Below are 17,937 nucleotides of genomic sequence, written 5' to 3'. Positions count from 1 at the left end.
GCTCACAAACTAATGAATCTACTGAATCAAAATAAAATTTGGGAACAAACAGAGAATGTAAAATTTTTTAACTTTTCAGAATGAAACCTCTTTCTTCTAAATGACAGTGGAATCTACATAAACTCAATTTTTAAAATACTCAAAAATAGACAAGCTAAGACATTTCATTTTTAAAGATTTTCAAGTAACTAGGAATAACTGATTGCAATTCATTTAATCAGGAAAAATGAGAACCAGAATATAGAGATATTTTTATAATTAATACAGCTTAATTTCATGGTGTTTGTATTCTTCTAGACTATTTGTTCTCTAGAAAAAAAAGGCGCACGCCCCTGCACTCCTCTGTTATTTGCACTTCAGCACATCAGTATTTGAAAACGTAAATCCTTCCTTACCTGCGGGGGAATGGCAGCAGGGCAAGACCGTTTTCCTTCTATACTGAATTCCTGCTGTTGTCCAACATGTGCAATATTCTATTCAATTTATGCCAAAAACATCTAGATGTTGTTTTAGGTAAGCAATATGCAACATAGTTCATAACCGTGATTGTCCATGTTGCCCCAAAGTGAAAGTATTTTCTATGAAAAAAAAAGTTATCAAGTTTTCTATCCTTACTTTCTAATTTCTTGCATAAAATCACGATTTCCACGAGGTGGCAGTGTTCTGTTGTCTCCCGTACAGAGAAGCACATCATTAAGCACAATGATTAGAGCAGACTTAAATAATTTAGAGGAACTAATTTAGAGCAGTTCACCCGTTAATAAAATATAGTCAGATCTGTCGAAAGAGCATTAGCTAACGAAGGTGCCGGTACCTAACAACGCTGTGCGAAATGCAGGCTCAAAATGAAAGGCCACATTTGGCGGGCAGAATTCCTCTTCTATCTTGCGACGTAAGAATTTAGCTGATTGCACCTCCAGCAGCAGTAGGAGACTGAATGTGCTGGTATTTTCATATTTAAATCCCTAAATCTTAGGCTGGCTGATGAAAAAGCATCCCGGAGTCCCCAGTACTTGCAGTGAAAAGTATCATTTCCTCCCACCTGTACTAATTAGCGGACCAAAGAGAATAAAAAGCAAAAATCTTTCAGCTGTAGCTAACTGAAATTACGCAGCCAACACATTTTAATTCCCTGGGCCTTTCCCCCGGGGTTCCCAGCCCTGGTGTGCAGCAGGGCACTGGAGCCCTTCTCTCAGCACAGGCAGTGCTTGGCAGCACATGAGTATTTCTGGGGAAACTTTTTTTTTCAGACATGGGTCCGAATGCCGTAAGCACGTTGTTGCTGCTAGCAGCAAACAACAATTTTCTGCAACAAGAACCGCCCCAAAGATGATCAGAGGGCTGGAGCACCCCTCCTATGAGGACAGGCTGAGAGAGTTGGAGGGCTGTTCACCCCTGAACAGCCTTGCCCATTAACTGCATATTACTGGGGTCATAGTGGCTGGGGCTGCCCTTCTGAACCTTCTGAGGGACTTTGCTGGAATTTAGATGTTGTTAAAATGTTTCCTTGAGGTTTTACGTCTCTGAGTAATAAAGACTATAAAGATCAGATCCTCAGTGGATTGCCTTTAGGATTGTGGTAGTTGTAAAGCAGGATCACTCGAGTGCGTTTTGTTCTATTGCTCCTGGCATGACTCTGCCTCACCTTTCTTTGGTTGTGGCACTCCTTTCATGAACACTGAGGTTATGCTACCTGGGTACACTCCTGGTTTTTATTGCATTCATTAGTACAGACAAAATCTCCCCTTGCAGCAAAGCAGGCTCCCAGGCTGCAGGAGGAGGAGTGTTGCCACCGGGTCAAGGAGATGATCCTTCTCCTCTGCTCAGCACTGGGGAGGCCACAGCCGGAGTGCTGGCTCCAGTTCTGGGCTCCCCAGTACAAGAGAGACATGGACATACAGAAGAGAGTACAACAAAGGGCCATGAAGATGATGAAGGGACCGGAGCATCTCTCCTGTGAGGAAAGGCTGAGGGAGCTGGGACTGCTCAGCCTGGAAAAGAGAAGTCTCGGAGGATCTCATCAATATAAATACCTGAAGGGAAGGTGCAAGGAAGATGGAGCCGGGTTCTTCTCGGTGGTGCCCAGTGACAAGACCAGAGGCAGTGGGCACAAACTGAAGCACAGGAGATTCCCACTGAACATCAGGAAACACTTTTGCACTGTGAGGGTGACCGAGCACTGGCACACATTGCCCAGGGAGGTTGTGAAGTCTCCATCCTTGAAGATATCCAAAAGCCATCCAGACACCATCCTGGGCAAGCAGCTCTAGGTGGCCCTGCTTGAGCAGGGAGGGTGGACCAGATGACATCCAGAGGTCCCTTCCAACCTCATCCATTCTGTGATTCTGTGTCAGTAGAATAAACTGCATCCTGAAGACTTCTGGCTAGCTGCCTTGAGAACAAGAGTCAGCTCTGAGCTGGAGCTAGAGGAGGAAAGCTGCATGCACATACTGAAGTCAACAGAGGGCAACACAACCACATAGACTAACGGGGACACCTGCAAGAATGTTTTTGAAAGAAGTACACATAGAAATCCAGAGCATTATATTTCTTTGAAATACTGAATTTTTTCTTGCATTACAAACGGTATTTTTACACATATGCCTATGCACATGTGTATATCCAGAGAGAGACAAGGGTGGCATTTTGTTTTGTGTCCTTCTCCAAAGAAGGGTATTGTACTGCTTTCCAGATTGCTCAGCTTACTGCTCTGCTTAGAAAAGCTTCCTATCACTCAGGCATTAAAGCAAGATGAGTAGAGAAGTGTAGGGAAAGCTACAGCAAGTCCACAACCTCTGTTTGAGGTTTTGCACCAGTATGTGGGGAATATGGGATAAATAGGAAGGAGGAAGGCAAGTGGGACAGGGCCAGATGCAAAACAGCAGCATACCTCAGATTCACCAAAGAGGCAGGACAAGTGTCTTGAAATCGTATCAGGACTCCTGGTATGTACTCTGTTCTGCAGGTATTTTACAAAGATCTGTGGCTCCCAAATGCTTGCGGGAGAGTTAAGCAGTGGGGACATTCCTCTGGCTAGCTGCAGCTCTGAAGGAGCACACGTAGGCAAGCTGGGGGTTGCGGATTCTGAAATGCTGCTTTTTCGACCCTAAGGGAAGTTAGAGAGGAGTCCCAGACCCTACAAAGGGCACCAGAGCTGGGTCTGCTGGCAGGACCCATTTGGGTTCTCTCACACCACATGGTGACCACAGAAAAGGGCACTGGTCCAAGCTGTAACCATGACATGCCTAAAGCCTGGTCACATACCACAGTTAAACACCTGGCACCCTGCCCCTGGCAGCTGGTTTGTGAGCAAGGTGCAATGCAGCTGCCTCACCTGAGGGAGTGACTCTTCTTTGCATTTAAATGTCAGGCACTCCGTGAAGCCATCCTCCTAAAGCAAGTACTTAAATCCTTCGGGGTGGTCAGCAGGTGCCTTTCAAAATAAGTACCCAGGAGATCCTGTCTGCCTATCTTATACGCATGCACCAAGGCCAACACAATCTTCCTTGGGGCCTTTGGGGATTCCTGCCTCTGCTTTTATTATAGAGGGAAAGCAAGCAATCAGGGCAGGACTTGTCTCACCTCACTGCAGCTGGACATCTGGTTTAGCAGGTCTAATAGAAAGCTAATCTTCTGGGCTCCTGTGGGAGATGCAGAAAGACTGGCCAATGGAGAGGGTTATTCATCCTGTCCCAAGGTGGATGTCAAGGATTGCCCTCCATGGGCTGACTGCAGTGCTGCTTTCTGCTGAGCAGAGGGAACCCAGGTGGCCTATGTTAAACATCTAACTTTGAGACAGATAGTCAAAGCTGGTGGGAAAAAAAGGTCACCCCATTTACAAAGGAGTGCCTCCATAGGGATGGAGAACTTGGGTGCTTGTTGGGCATCTCAAGTGGTTCAACTGGGTCCCACCCTGGGCGTCCCAGGGACACAAGCGCGCTGCTGCCCCTCAAAGGAAGCAGAGATGAATCTCCATTTAGTCATTGGTTTGCTTAGCTTTATCGAATCTGTCCTGCACAAAGAATGTGGGACTTCTATGTTCGATGTCCTTCCCTCCAATTTCCTTCCATCTGACTTCTTCCTGGGTATTAATTATTTCACAATAGCAGTGAGTGGCTTCTCATACCAGTAACTCAATGTACCTTGTAAAATTCTGCTTCCTGCACATTACTCAAGTTCTGAAAATTTGTGACCTGCTACCTACAGAGGAGATTATGGATGAGGCCGATGTGGCATACGAAAGCCTGGCTTGAACATGGGAAAAAGTCTGAGTTATTTCTACTAGGTTACGCAGAAGAAAAAAAAAAGATTCACTGCAGGATAAAATTATGCAGCACACACAATTCAAAGTCTTCGCAATGCAAATTAGGATAGGATTATGTATTACTGATGTTTTGTTTTTCCTGTGCTCGATTTGTCATTGCCCATTTAAAATGCTTAATAAACATTTATACCAGAGCTGACCACAAAGTGCCAGTTAATTTTCACATTTAAAAAAAAAAAAAAAGCATTTGCAATTGCTTTAAGCTTCCTGTTAAAGTTCCAGGGTTTTAATAAAAAACAAAACTAAAACCAGAAATATTTTTTATTTTTAAGTACCTGTAAAATTCATTGATTTTATTGTTGTTGGAAAACATGTAAATCTAAACTGAGGTGGAAAGTTTCCACACAAGTTTTCACGTGAATTAAAATTTCACTTTTGTCCCCAAACAAGGCCATTTAAAAAATGCAATGAGTATGCAATATTTAATTTCCTTTGATTCCAAAAGTTCTGGCAAACAAGGTAATTAAAATAAAAATAAATAACAAGGCAATTAACTCTCAGGTGCCCTTCAGGAGATATATACTACACCAAGGAAATGGCACACTTCTACTCAGGGGATGGGTTTTCTGATGCTCTGCTCTCCTAATCGAGGATGTGGCCTTTAAATTCCCTGAGAAAGGGGCTTTGTGGATAACAGGAAATTTTACAACAGAAGTTAGGGACATTTTCTGTGTTCACACAGAAAATCTACGAAGTAATACATTCCCATTGTTAGATCATCTTGTCTTTATGAAAGTCAAAGTTCTCCCTGAAGCACAATGTTATCATGCAGCTTGGAGCTTTCTCAGTGATAACAGAATGATAAACAGAGCACATTTCCTGCATCTAAGATTGCTGGAGTCTTAACGTTGTAAGCACTGTATGTTACCTGAACAGGAGAATGTCCTGACCCAGCAGAGCAAATCAACTGACACTGTGAAAAACAAGACCCATGCACCATGCCAGCCTGCAGTTTGCCCTTTAAGAACCGTAATTGCTATAGATTAGTTATATTGGCATTACTGTTTGCTTGTGATATTGTCTGTTAATATAGTGCCTTATAACAAAGTCGTGCACTGGGGATGCACTAACCCTGCGCTATGGTGTAGGCTGAGTTCCAGCTGGTGAGAAAGCAGCTCTGGAGAAAAGGGCCTGGAGGTCTTGGTGGACATCAAGTTGACCATGAGCCAGCAATGTGCCCTGGCAGCAAAGGCCAACCACCTCCTGGGCTGCATGAATGAAAGCGTAGCCAGCAGGTCAAGAGAGGGGATTATTTCCCTCTATTCAGTGCTTGTGGGACTACATCTACAGGACTGCATCCAACTTTGGCTCCCCAATGCAAGAAAATATGGTGATACAGGCAATGGGCACAAGTATCTAATGTAGATGCTTCCAGTGAGGTTGCAGGAAGAGATCACTCACATAAAAAAAAAATCTACGGCAGAAAGTTTGTAAATGACACTGAAAGAGAAGAGGCAATTTGGAGAAAGACTCGAAATCATGTACTAGCTTGCAGCCTCCACTTTTAAAAAGTGCATGCATGGCAGACATGATCCTGATGCAACAAAAGGGAAGATCAACAATAATCATATAATTATTCTAAACTGGCCATAGGGTTATCTTTAGAAGTTTAGTAAATAACTAGTGTTAATTAGTTAGTTAGTTTCTCCCCAGGCAGCTTTAGTAAACACTGAACCCATTCCTTATGCCCATGGTTCAAACATATTTATTCTTTCTCACTCTAAAATAATTTCTCTCCCTCCAGAGGGAGCTGAGGGAACTTGAAAACTCCAAAAGACACCAGAGCTGGGGAAGGATTTGGACCATGGACTCTGTATTGTGTTACCACCACAAAGCCCATTCACAGTGCTGTTGGGGGAAGCCAAAGTAGAGACTAGTTTCAAAGCTTTTCTTTTCCTGTTGCTCCTCCAACCTGATTTATGCTATAAATTTGTGATTTGACTGTGCTAAAGGGAGATCTGGTAGGTTGGAAAATTGCAGAGCAGACTCACAGTGTCTGTCTTCAGTGGTAGTTGCCAAGTTTCCACTCATCTTGCCCCTCTTCTCCATACTGTTCCTCCTCTATCTGTTCCTCAGTCGAGCTACACATTAGCCTTTGCCGTGGGATAAAGGACACGCCAGCACTGCAGAGCGGAGGCATCAGGGTGCTGGAGAGGGGCACAGGACCTCCGCATTAGTACCCACAGCCCTTTAGATCAGCCCAGCTCATCTGACTGAGCTCATTCAGGGGCCGCTGTCACCTCAGCAAAAACCCACAGGAGTTGCCTTATTGCACCAGGTCAGAATCGACATTGCTCTGTCACGACCCAAAATAGACAGATGTTGGAAATTCATCTTTTGTTCCTGGAGCCCTCTAACTTTTTCAAACCTCCCTTTAGTGGCACCATACCATTACACACCAAGGGTAGGAGCCAAATCACTGGACTTTAAACATCTACAAAGTCTACACCTGCATCTGGGAGACTCCTAGTTTTCTTTAACTGGCATTTGTTCCCAGGCTCTTTTTAAAAGTACTAGCAAGAAATCAGGAGACATGATACTTGGCTTCATTTTGGTCCCCTCTCAGCCAATCTGCAGCCTTGAGGCCCACTCCACGCAGCAAGTGGAGTAGGTTGGAGTGTCAGTGAGCAGGGGTTTACATTTCATGGATAAAAGCTGGCAGAAAAGGAATGTACTCTTCCCAAGTCATATTCTTAGAAATGCCTGAACCATTTGGACTGAAACCATCCCAGAATTTGTCCTGAAACAGTCTCTATGCATGAGAGCTTAGTGCAAAGGCCTGTGGCTCAGCACGGAGCACTGCAGCTGCAAAGTACGGCAGTCAATATTTGCTTCCTAAATTCCTGTTGGCCTACTGGATTCACCAAGACTATGGTAGGAGTTTCACCGTGAGTTGGACAATTAGAGAAAAAGGATTTCCATTATGGGTTTTGAATTTGGTTCCTTCTACTTTCGTTTGTACTTTTTTGTTTCTAATATTGAGAACTAGGGAGATCAGAAACTCCCGCTCAGGGAGTCCTTTGCACACAGGTGCGGTGCCTTTTGTATAGCCGCATTCTTGACATATTTGTGGAGTGGAGTCATATTAATGTCTAAAAACTAATATCAAATACCTGCAATACTCCTCACAAACTCCTGAACAGCCTTAACCACAGCTATTGCAGTTCTGGAATTCTTGCTGGTGGCCTAATTGATAACTAAAATGGTTTAAAGAGATATTGTTGGGAAACAACTAAGGAAGACATCTGACGAGACATCCTCGTGGATGGCAGCACATGAACAATAGGACCTGAACACCCAGGTCGCCTGGCTGAGGCACAACAACCCACGCAAGGACATGGCTGCCTGCCCTGTACCAGCTAGTCGGTCACGGAGCAGACTCCTGAGAGACGTGGTGGTGCTTTTGAGCTGGTTGGTGGTGAGGGAGATGAAAAACCACATCGGTAATCCAGCTCTGCTCTGATCACGGCACAAGGCAATCACTTTGCCAGCAGGATCCCTGTGCTGCTTTTCACAGCCTGCTTCCCTGCTGGAAGGAGGGAGCAGATTTGTAGGGCAGGTTTTTTCATCCCAGGGATCTGAGGACTTCAAGGACCTGCCACTGACTCAAAGCACAAGTAAGAGAGAATGTAAGGATGGTATTTTTCCCCTTGAAATTCTTCAAAGCTTTGTCTGGCTCTCAGAAGGCTTCTCCCAGTCAAGGTTATTTTAATTCCGGAACAATGAAGAGTATCGATTGCTATGAGTTCATGTCTGCCTCTAACAAGAGCTGCACTAGGCTGTCTGGGCCGTCACAGGAGAAGATGCCCTTGCAAAGGAAGTTTCCAAAATATCTATCAATAAAACATCCTTTGATATGGCACTGAGTAATTTTTATGTGCCTCAAGTTTTTTTAAGTAAAGCAAATATCATATCTTTATCTGCGATGGAAGGCTGTTATAAAGTCATACTAATAGTCATAAAGCAATTAAAGAATCTTGACTAGAAGGTCCTAAAAAATGACAAGTGCTATTATATCATTAACACATTAATAGTGAGATACCTTGGGTAATGTTTAACTGCAGAATGAGACAGTAGTAAAAAAATGACACTTAAACAAGCATTAATTGTTCTTCTAATCAAGGTACTATTTCTCTAATTGAACTATTATCTTCCAAAAATTTTCAGTGACTCAATAACAGGCATATTTATAAGCCTACAGACAGAGGCTTAGACAGATAATTTTATCTCCAGACAGAGTATAGAGGTTATTAACCCAGGTTTATGTTAATAAATTAAGTTTGAATAAGAATTACATTTTGGATCAGTTTTCAAATGCTAACCAGGAATACAAGAGTTCAATGGCATTTCATATACCGTATTTTTAGATTGTCAAGGCAAAATATTTTTTAATATATAAATATTTAAAATATCAATATATATAAAAATAATGGTTTATAGTGCTCACAAGAGCCCCAACATATTTTTCTGTGTGATCAGGCCACTCTAATGGTTGCATTTGCATTGTTGTTAATATTAATTAACGGTTGTGTTGGAATTGTTACTAGGATTCATTTGTATTTTTGTAAATGTATATAAGGAATCTGGCACAGGCAGACATAGATAGCTAGATGTCGAGGAAGCAAGGAGAGAGCTTTACATATTGATTCTTAAGAAAAACAGGTTTTCACAGCTGCATCAATCAGGAGCAGGGTGCCTGGGATATTCATCCTCAATCTTTTCTGCTGAAGATTTAGACACTAATTTCTTGGTGCCTTAAGGAGACACCCACTACTCTGCACATGTCATTTGCTCTTTCTACATATGTTGCTGGCACCTCGTTCCACTACCACAAACATGACACTCTCTCATCCTCTCTGCCTTGCTTTCAGAATATTAAAACTACCCAAGTTTTTCTTTTTCTTGCCTTCTGTGAGCACAAGGTACGTGAGGTCGTAGGACAGTACGGATTCACAACCCTTTATAATCTTAGTGCTCTATCAAAGTTGCTCTCCTCTGCACCCTCAGCAGTGTCTCTGGTTCCCCATGATACTCCCACAGCTCTCTAATCATGGGGACGAAGGCAGATCAGTCACAGTCACAGTATGGCATGTGCTGGGATTCTGTTTGCACAGCAGGACTCCTTCCTGCCATGACACTCCCCACACTCCCCGGACGCCGTGCAGGTCAGCTCTCACGTGTGATAGCTTCACCAGAAGCACTGCTTGCAGCTCTCCAGGACAAGCCAAATTCACCCTCTGTAGCTTTCAGCCCATACACCTTACAAGCTCCTGGTCTGCAGAAGCGGGTGCGAGCCCTGCCACTCAGCAGCTCAGACCCAGCTGGGCTGTCTTGCTTACAAAACCCTGCTTAAATCACAAACCCTTCTGGGCTTCTGGGATAAGAGTCAAAAGACTGAGTTTAAATATTAACAAAATGCTCTGTAGTGCACAAGGCAGTCAAGGCTGAGCACAATGTTCTGCAGCTGGGTTGCAGCAGTTTGGAAAACTCTTAGCTTTCAACTGCTTTGTGTATACACTATAAAGTTTCATTTTCCATCATGTAGGCAGTTGGCAAGACAAGACATGACCTGATGTCCTTAAGAAATTATTTTTTTACTTTATGTGGGCTAAATCAAATCCAGAATTGTCTTTTTTTTTGTCCCAGAATGAGTGCTCAGCTGTTTCCGCTCACCTGTGGGTGGACAGGAGGAAGGGAAGGGCTGGGAGCAGGGTGGTGGGTGCATCTCCTTGCTCCTCCTCCCCAGCGGGGTCGATTTCTGAGCCCTCCAAAGAAGCTGTGCAGGAGGATCGCCCATCTGAGAGAGCACGCCAGCAGCCCTCTGTGCAAGGAGAAGACCTTAGCTGGGGGTGCAAGGCAAGCCGTCAGATCACTCTCCCAGTCTCTGTTCCCCCGTGCCCTTCTTAAACAGGAAGGTGTCACAGGACCTCACAGGGGCTGATGCCATCCTGGAGCTCTGCGCCCACTTCCCACTCATGTGTCAGGCTGCAGGCACAGAAAACCCCTCGGGAGCACATGGCCTAAGTCCCTTCATAGGTTAATCTGTATTTCCTCGCCTCGTATTAGCCTCCCCAACAAGCTGGCTTTCCCAGTTACTTCTGCTATCTCACCCGTCTGCAGCTCAGCATTTCTACATGTGCTCTCCTAAACGTGTCCTGACTTTCTCCTTTGCTTCACCCTGATAACTTCCATCAATTTTTGGTATGCATCACCATAGGGAGTTGTGTTTTAATTAGTCATTGTAAGGAAAAACAAAACCCAGTTGCTTAAGAGTAACTGAGACTTAGCTTCAAGTGGAAGAAAATTGTCCTAGAAACTTTAGGAGCATCTTAAAGTGTTTGAGAAAAGCGGAAGGTTTTTTGTGGAGGTGGTTATCCTTTTGGCAAAATCTCACTGTGCACCCAAGAGATGAGGCAGAAAGGTTTTTGGACTTGCCACTGCTGACAGGAGGAGATCTTACACTGGGCTGGCCCAGAGCCCATCAGGAGCCAGGCTAGTCTGGGCGATGCAGCCTTTCCAACCCAAACTGCAGCAACTCCGCGCTCTTCAGAACATCACGAGTCACATACGAGATTTTGTGTCTGTAATTTCTTTATTGTGATTGCTAATTAGGAGCTGGCACCAATGGGAACAGCAGCACTGCACGGTAGCTTGCATCCCATAGCTCAGGTGATGGTCCCCGCTCGCCTTGTCCGGATGGTGAATCCTGCCAATACAAAACAAGTTGCAATCTGACTCCTCAGCACTGTTTAAATCGGGCTCTGAGTACACAGTTCAGTAAATAAAGGGCTGGATTGGCTAGAAAAACAGAATGATTTAACAAAATGAAGTAATCCACACGTGTTTGTGTGGTTGTTTTTCCACGGGCACGTCACAGGACAGAGGATATTTAATTTGGGCCTGTACTGATAGTGACATTAGACTGCAATCAACTCATATTTACCAGATGTACTTAGACACATGATTTTTATTTCAGGCCCATCCCGAATCATCAATAAAAAAGTTTTTCCAGCGGACCTTGGAAAATATTACATCATGCAAGTGCAGGAATAGGTAAAAAGTAATTAACTTTTGATCATAAAGGCAGTGAATAAAAAGAATACAGATATTTGGATGTATTTTTCATGAAAGCCACTATCCTATAAAAAGGTACTACAATATTTATAATGATCGATCTTAAAAGTTAGCTATGATTAATGCCTTTGTAAGGGATACGGACATGGACCTGTTGGAGCGAGTCCAGAGGAGGGCCAGGAAGATGATCAGAGGGCTGGAGCACCTCTCCTATGAAGACAGGCTGAGAGAGTTGGGGCTGTTCAGGAAATTGTTTTAAAATAGAGGGCAGTAGATTCAGACTGGACATAAGGAGAACATTTTTTACAATGAGGGTGATGGAACACTGGAACACATTGCCCAGGGAGGTGATGGATGCCCCATCCCTGGAAACATTTGAGGCCAGGTTGGACGGAGCTCTGAGCAACCTGATCTGGTTGGAGATGTCCCTGCTCCTTGCAGGGGGGTTGGATTAGATGACCTTTATTTAACAGGTCTATTCTATGATTCTATATCACACAAGTGAGGAATTTCCTCAAACTCCGTGGCAGTTTGTTATTTTGTTTCAGGACTAAGCTTTAAGCCCCAGAAACGCACCAATTTATGGTGTTACAAAGAGCAAGCATTTAATTTCCATTGACAATCAGATTGAGTTACCCAAATATACTCACTTCAAGTACGTCATCTGCGTGATCATTTTTCATGCAAATGTCTTGGGAAACGAGAGAGGGAAGGCATTTTGGAGATATGAATGACGGTGATAAAGGCTGATTCATTTTCTGACCTTTCTTTGGAAGACCACCTCCCCAGCCCTGTAGCTGTGGGTTTGTACCTAGCTGACTTCATTTTCCCCATCTCCCTTTGCCCAGCTTGGACAACCACCCAGTTGTGCTTGCGGATGCTCCCAGGCACCATTGGCCCCATCCCAAGGACTGTTTGCCTCCTCACGCTTCAGGGGAGAGCCCTGCCGGAAACCTTGCTCTTATTTTATCCTACTTTTGTTTGCTCTAAATACCCTGCTTCGTAGACTTCGATAACTGGATGGTAAATACTGGCAGCACCCGTTTACCGTGCCACTCATCAGTCCCCAAAATATTTGTTTGTAAGGGACTTGTATCCAGGATTACAATTGTTTTTCCCAGCCTTTCCTTCAGGCAGACCAGTTTCTTACTGCCTTATCTTCAGGTGCTTTTGTGTGAAGCTCAGCATGGGGGAGATTCCCTTTTTAGTTTCACCCAAAAGACTTTCGTTTCACTCCTGCAGACCAGTGCTCCGAGCACCATCCGTGACTCAGCAGGAATGATGCCAGCTATTGAGAAAGAAGCTCATTTCCTGGAGCAACTATCTTTTCCAACATGGCCTTTATCCTAAACTGATTAGATGTAATATTTTTAGCTTGTTTGATCTGGCATGATTACAAGCTGAAGCGGGCTGGCAAGGAGCGAAGGGGAGCGCCAGCTCCAGCAGCTGGTGCAGTGGCCAGGGTCCATTTGTCAGAAGTTGCTGCAAAAGAAGATGCCACCACTGCCGGACTGGAGGGTTTTCCCGTTGCTGTTACTGCCTGCTGGTTGCAAAATGGCTTGTGCAGGTGGCTTTGGGATTTGTGGCTTTGCATATTTTTATCACAGCTGGAGGAAGTGTAGCTCTTTTTCTCAATAATGTAGAAGAGAGGAGCTGTGATAGTGGCCGGTTTGGGATCCAAAGACAAACTATGGGCCTGATTACAGCCCCGGGTAGCCAAGCTTTCCTTCAGGTTCAGCACAAGCAGCAAATAAGCCTCTTCTAATAGTGAAAAAAACATCTAAAAACCCAAAAATGGCTGAAACCATAGGCTGTAGGCAAGTCACAGCAAAACATGTGAACTGTGAGGCTTCCTGTTGTATACACAGAGGCCAAAATATCAACTACAAGTATTGTGGGGGAGGAAAAAATGTAGTCTGGGCTTGACTGACTGAGAGATACTGTGGATGAGCCCAGGAGTCGTGGAGCTGGCAGGTCTGGGACTGTGAGCACAGAAATACAGACATTGCTACCTGCTCCTTGTTTCACTAAGTGATACATGAAAATTCATTCAAATGTTTGATTTATGGCTGAGGGTTATTTTGCTGGATCTCTCAGTGACCATTCTTGTACCCTCCCTCGAATAAGCAGTGCTAATATGGAGTGCTACAGCTGGGATTATCTCATAGTCCTGAATTACCACTTTTCTACTCCTGCCTTCTCCCGGGCGTGCCAGGTCAGGCTACCTGCTGATCTGCATAAAGATATTTTTTATCGTTTCCATGTGTCAATCTGCAAACAAGCAGATAGGAAGGATATTAAGGAGTGTAAATGTGACAAAGGGTATTGTGGTACTTTTTAACAGCGTGGGAAAGATCTCGTTTGTAGATGAGAGGGACGAACAAAATTATGTTTAATTTGTTCTTACAACTAACTCAATTCAGCTCTTGAATTCTACCCTTAATTTGCCCTACTCATACTTATAATTGTTACTTTAAAATATATTTACTATTTTATTTAGTGTTTAATATATTTTAATATTTTTTAAAGTATATGGTCTCTGTATGATACAGAGAAGCAAAGTTTAAAGAAGTGAAAGTTTGCTAGCACTGATCTAAAAAATTAATCTAAACTACTGATTTTCAGCATGTGGTCTTTGAACCTACTGCTTTACTTCTAAGGATGTCTGTAATAAAAGTAAGAAAAGTAGGCTTTCCTGGGCTAGATGGCAATGTATACTTGGGAGATTTGTCTGGAAATGTTCATGAGCCCACAAATGGAATAAGTCAAGTATGTTAACAGTAATTGAAAAATAAAACAAAACAAAACAAAAAAGAATTTCAGTGGCAATTCGTTGCCATACAGAAACTGCAAGTTCCTCTCTTAACAATTACCAAAATATTCAAGAAAGTGAGGCTCCTTAAATAACCTGAAACTATCCTGACAGAAGATCAAAGGACAAAATACTCCATATCCCATGACCACCCGGTTTGTGCAATTCCAGGGGAAGAGCAGCCTGGTAATAAAGGTGAATTGGGGTTAAAATTCCCAAATCCAGATCTGCTTTCAAAGGGTTGTAAAGAGCGGGGCTGTACACACCTTGGTAGCTCTGGAACAAACACTTGGCGATGATGTGGGGGAGCATAGACTCCAGACCTGTTGAGCCGTGGAGCTTTCAGCTAGGTGAACGCCTCTGCTAGATGAACACTGCAATGTGTCCCGTGAGTAAAACCCCAGATCGTTTCATTTTGCACATCTTGCAAAACAAGCTGAAGCTGATAGGAACCCAAGAACTGATAAGAGACCTGGTGAAATATTGGGAAATACATTTTTTTCCATGTAATTTACCTGAGGGAAACCTCAGACATAATTCACACACTTTAAGGAATGGCACAGTCTAAAGTATCTGGAGATAATGGAGTACTTTATTGCACTGCTATCTGCAAAGGTACACCACACAGGAAGACCTAGAGCACAAACATAAATGATCACAAGGAGCTGGCTCTGACTTAATGTTTGAATATATTCAAATGTTCCACCAGCCCCACAGAAATATCTGCTGTGTATGTATATGTTTAGGTTATTTTTAACACTATCCTTAAGGGTATTTCAAAATGGATAAGCAACAAAAAGTGTGCTCAGCTAAACTTTAAAGAGGAAATTGGGAACAGTGGTCTGGGAAATATGCTGCCGGCACTCATTCAGAGAAGCCACTTGTCGTATTCTGACCAGCAGTGTTTTGGCAATTTATAATTACTGTTTGATTTCGGTTTTACTTTCATGTCAGTTTAACTTTGGTCTTGTTTAACAGAAATGATTTGGGCTTAGTAACTGAAATTCAGGTGACCATTGTTGTGGTCTTCAAGGATCATTATGTTGACTGAACCCTGGCAGAAACCTGGTCTGGCAACAGAGTCACGGACAAATAGTCCAGTGGTGCGGAGGGGTGGGAAAATGGGCCTTTTTTGGTCCAGCAGTGCTTGAGGAGGACACAGACATGAGCGTCAGGCCCCATTCAACATATGCAACGGCTCCCGGGCTGCAGGTGGCTAACTCCTGCCAAGAGAGGAATAAACTATTCCTCCTTCTGCCATCTGCTCCCACTTGCCAGGAGGGCAGGACCTTTAAGGAAAACCAATGGGGACACTGCAGCTTTCCCTGGGGTCAGCACCACATTACCATGGTATTCACACAACAGATCCACACAATCTCAGCAGGAAAGGGCTGCGGTGTAAAGCCACAGGCAGCTGGCTTCCTAGAGGTGGGATATACCTAGAGAAGGGATATACACAGCTGCTGTATGCAAGTGTGAGGCGGCCATGACCCGCTGCAATCCTCTCCCCTTAGCCTGAGGGAACACAGGATGTTTTTAGGCTCTCCTGTGGCTGAAAACCCCTTGCAAGCACGTGTCCCACGAGCATCTCTTGGAGCAGGTGTCCTTGGCACCGGCAGGAAGGAGTTCAGGGCAGAGAGGCCAGGCTGAGCCGCCTGCAGCACAGCACAAGGAAGGCTATCTATACCTTTGCTTTATTTTCAGATATCCGAACACCCATTACTGTGTTAAATGTAACTCTGTGCACATGCAGCAGTATCTGTACCACAGGACAGAGCACATTGGGCTGTGACATTGCAGATTCCCTGACTCGCCCATCGCCAGCAGGAAAAGCTCTGCAGGACTCTGTGATTGTGCATCTCCCCATCACTGTGATTCCCAGTCTGGTCGAGTCTCAAATAATATGTTGCTATATGCAGCCACGGTGTGAAAATACAGTTACATGCCGAATGAACAAGTCTAATCCAGTTGTTCGCCTCTGATGTGAGGTATCTCTTAAGAAATTGCTTTATGAAATCAAGAGACAGACTGCTTTAAATAAAAACAAAGGAACTACTTACGCCTTAAGCAAAATATGGGAAGTTCATAGGAGAGAAAATAACATTAACATTGGATACTTTTGTCTTGAAGGAGGAAGCCCAATTTTTAATGTTGGCAGAGGAGGATGACGAAACTCTCCCTGCTCTGAAAGGCAGTGTGCAGGATTTTGTATTTGTGCTCTTTATGGTATAATGCCATCATATAAATCCCCATCATGCAGGCCAAGATTGTTGGCTTTCAAGGCACAATAATCCTTAAGTATATAGTAAAAGGGAGCTAAAATAGGAAAGTGTAATAAAAGAAATGTGAATAAAAAATGAGAGGGATGTCAACATGGTACTACCCTTCTGCTGGAATTTTCCAGCTCCCCTGCACAACACGTTGCCATAACAGCACTGGGTGCTCCTGCTTATTGTGTGCTCTAGACAAAGGAGCGATAACCTTCAATGACCCATATCCTAGCGGGCCGTTATCTCTTCCTGAGTCACTAAGCAAAATTCAGACCCTGTTTTTTCTTGATAAATCTGAGCAATCCAGAAATATCATTGTTAATGGAACAGACCTCCTCTTCCTGCCCAGCCTCACTGCTCTTTCTAAACTTACTTTGACTGCCTGACACTTGCTTCTTAACTAAACTTACTCATCCTCATCTCTATTTTATGTATTACCACTGAATTTGACCCCATAGCATGGCTGATTAGATTCATGCCTCAGGGTAATAGAAAGAGAAACTTGTTACAAAGAAAGCAAGGTACTAGAGAGTATAAGAAGCTGGATGTGAAATGACATTGTGCTTACTTCTGGCATCAGTGTCCTGGGTCTGCGAGTACAACAGAAGTACAAAAGTACTGCTTTCCATGAAGACCTCTCAGAGTCACTCAGTTTCCCTTTTCTTTCTTGGATGTCCCCAGCAGGGGCTTCAAATCTTCCTGAGGATGCCATCCACAGGCTGTGGTCTCTGTCCTTCCTCCGAAATGGGAGTAAGGAATGGGCACCCACCAGCTGTGCATGCCCAAACTGACTAGTACATTTACTGCTGAGCAAAATATAACATGGTCCTTTTACCCACTGAGCTGCCCAAGTACAGAAGTGTCACATTTGAAAGGGTCAGAAGAACTTAAATTTGAAGTATTTTGCACCAGAAACACCACAGCAGATGGTATTATGAGAGATATTTTGCTTGAAGGGGTTGGGCAGAACCTGGCAGCAGAGTGGCTAACTGGGCAGCAGAAGACAGGATGCGGCCAGAAAGCTGCACACAAGAACAGAAGCTTTATACAGCACATGGTAAAGGAAAACATTGGGAAACACTAGAAATCGGCACGGGCTGATGCTGTTATCCACATTCTCAGCCAACTAATCCCCCAGTATTGATACCGGTGTTTATTTAACACTAAAGAAAGATGTGGAGCTCTTCACAAAACAAGTAAAATGCATCTCCGGCAGGACTGTTTTCTTTTCTCTGTGAAAAATATCTTGTCTCTGCAGTCGTAAGCCTCTCAGACAATTTGTTACCACTTTATTTCCCTCCAGCTACTTGTTTCTCCCTCCCCACCCTGTCCAGGATGGGAGGCAGCACATATGAAGCCCTTCAGAGTTCAGCTGACCAAGCGGCTCTCAAGAGCTGTGGGTCGTTTTCAGCTCCCATTTAAATAAGAGGAAGATGAGGGTACTTGAGACTTAGCAA

Source organism: Chlamydotis macqueenii, chromosome 1 (genome assembly GCF_036417535.1).
Source record: "Chlamydotis macqueenii isolate bChlMac1 chromosome 1, bChlMac1.mat, whole genome shotgun sequence".
Taxonomy (NCBI): domain Eukaryota; kingdom Metazoa; phylum Chordata; class Aves; order Otidiformes; family Otididae; genus Chlamydotis; species Chlamydotis macqueenii.
The sequence above is the reverse complement of the archived record's forward strand: the minus strand, read 5'-3'. Positions refer to the sequence as shown.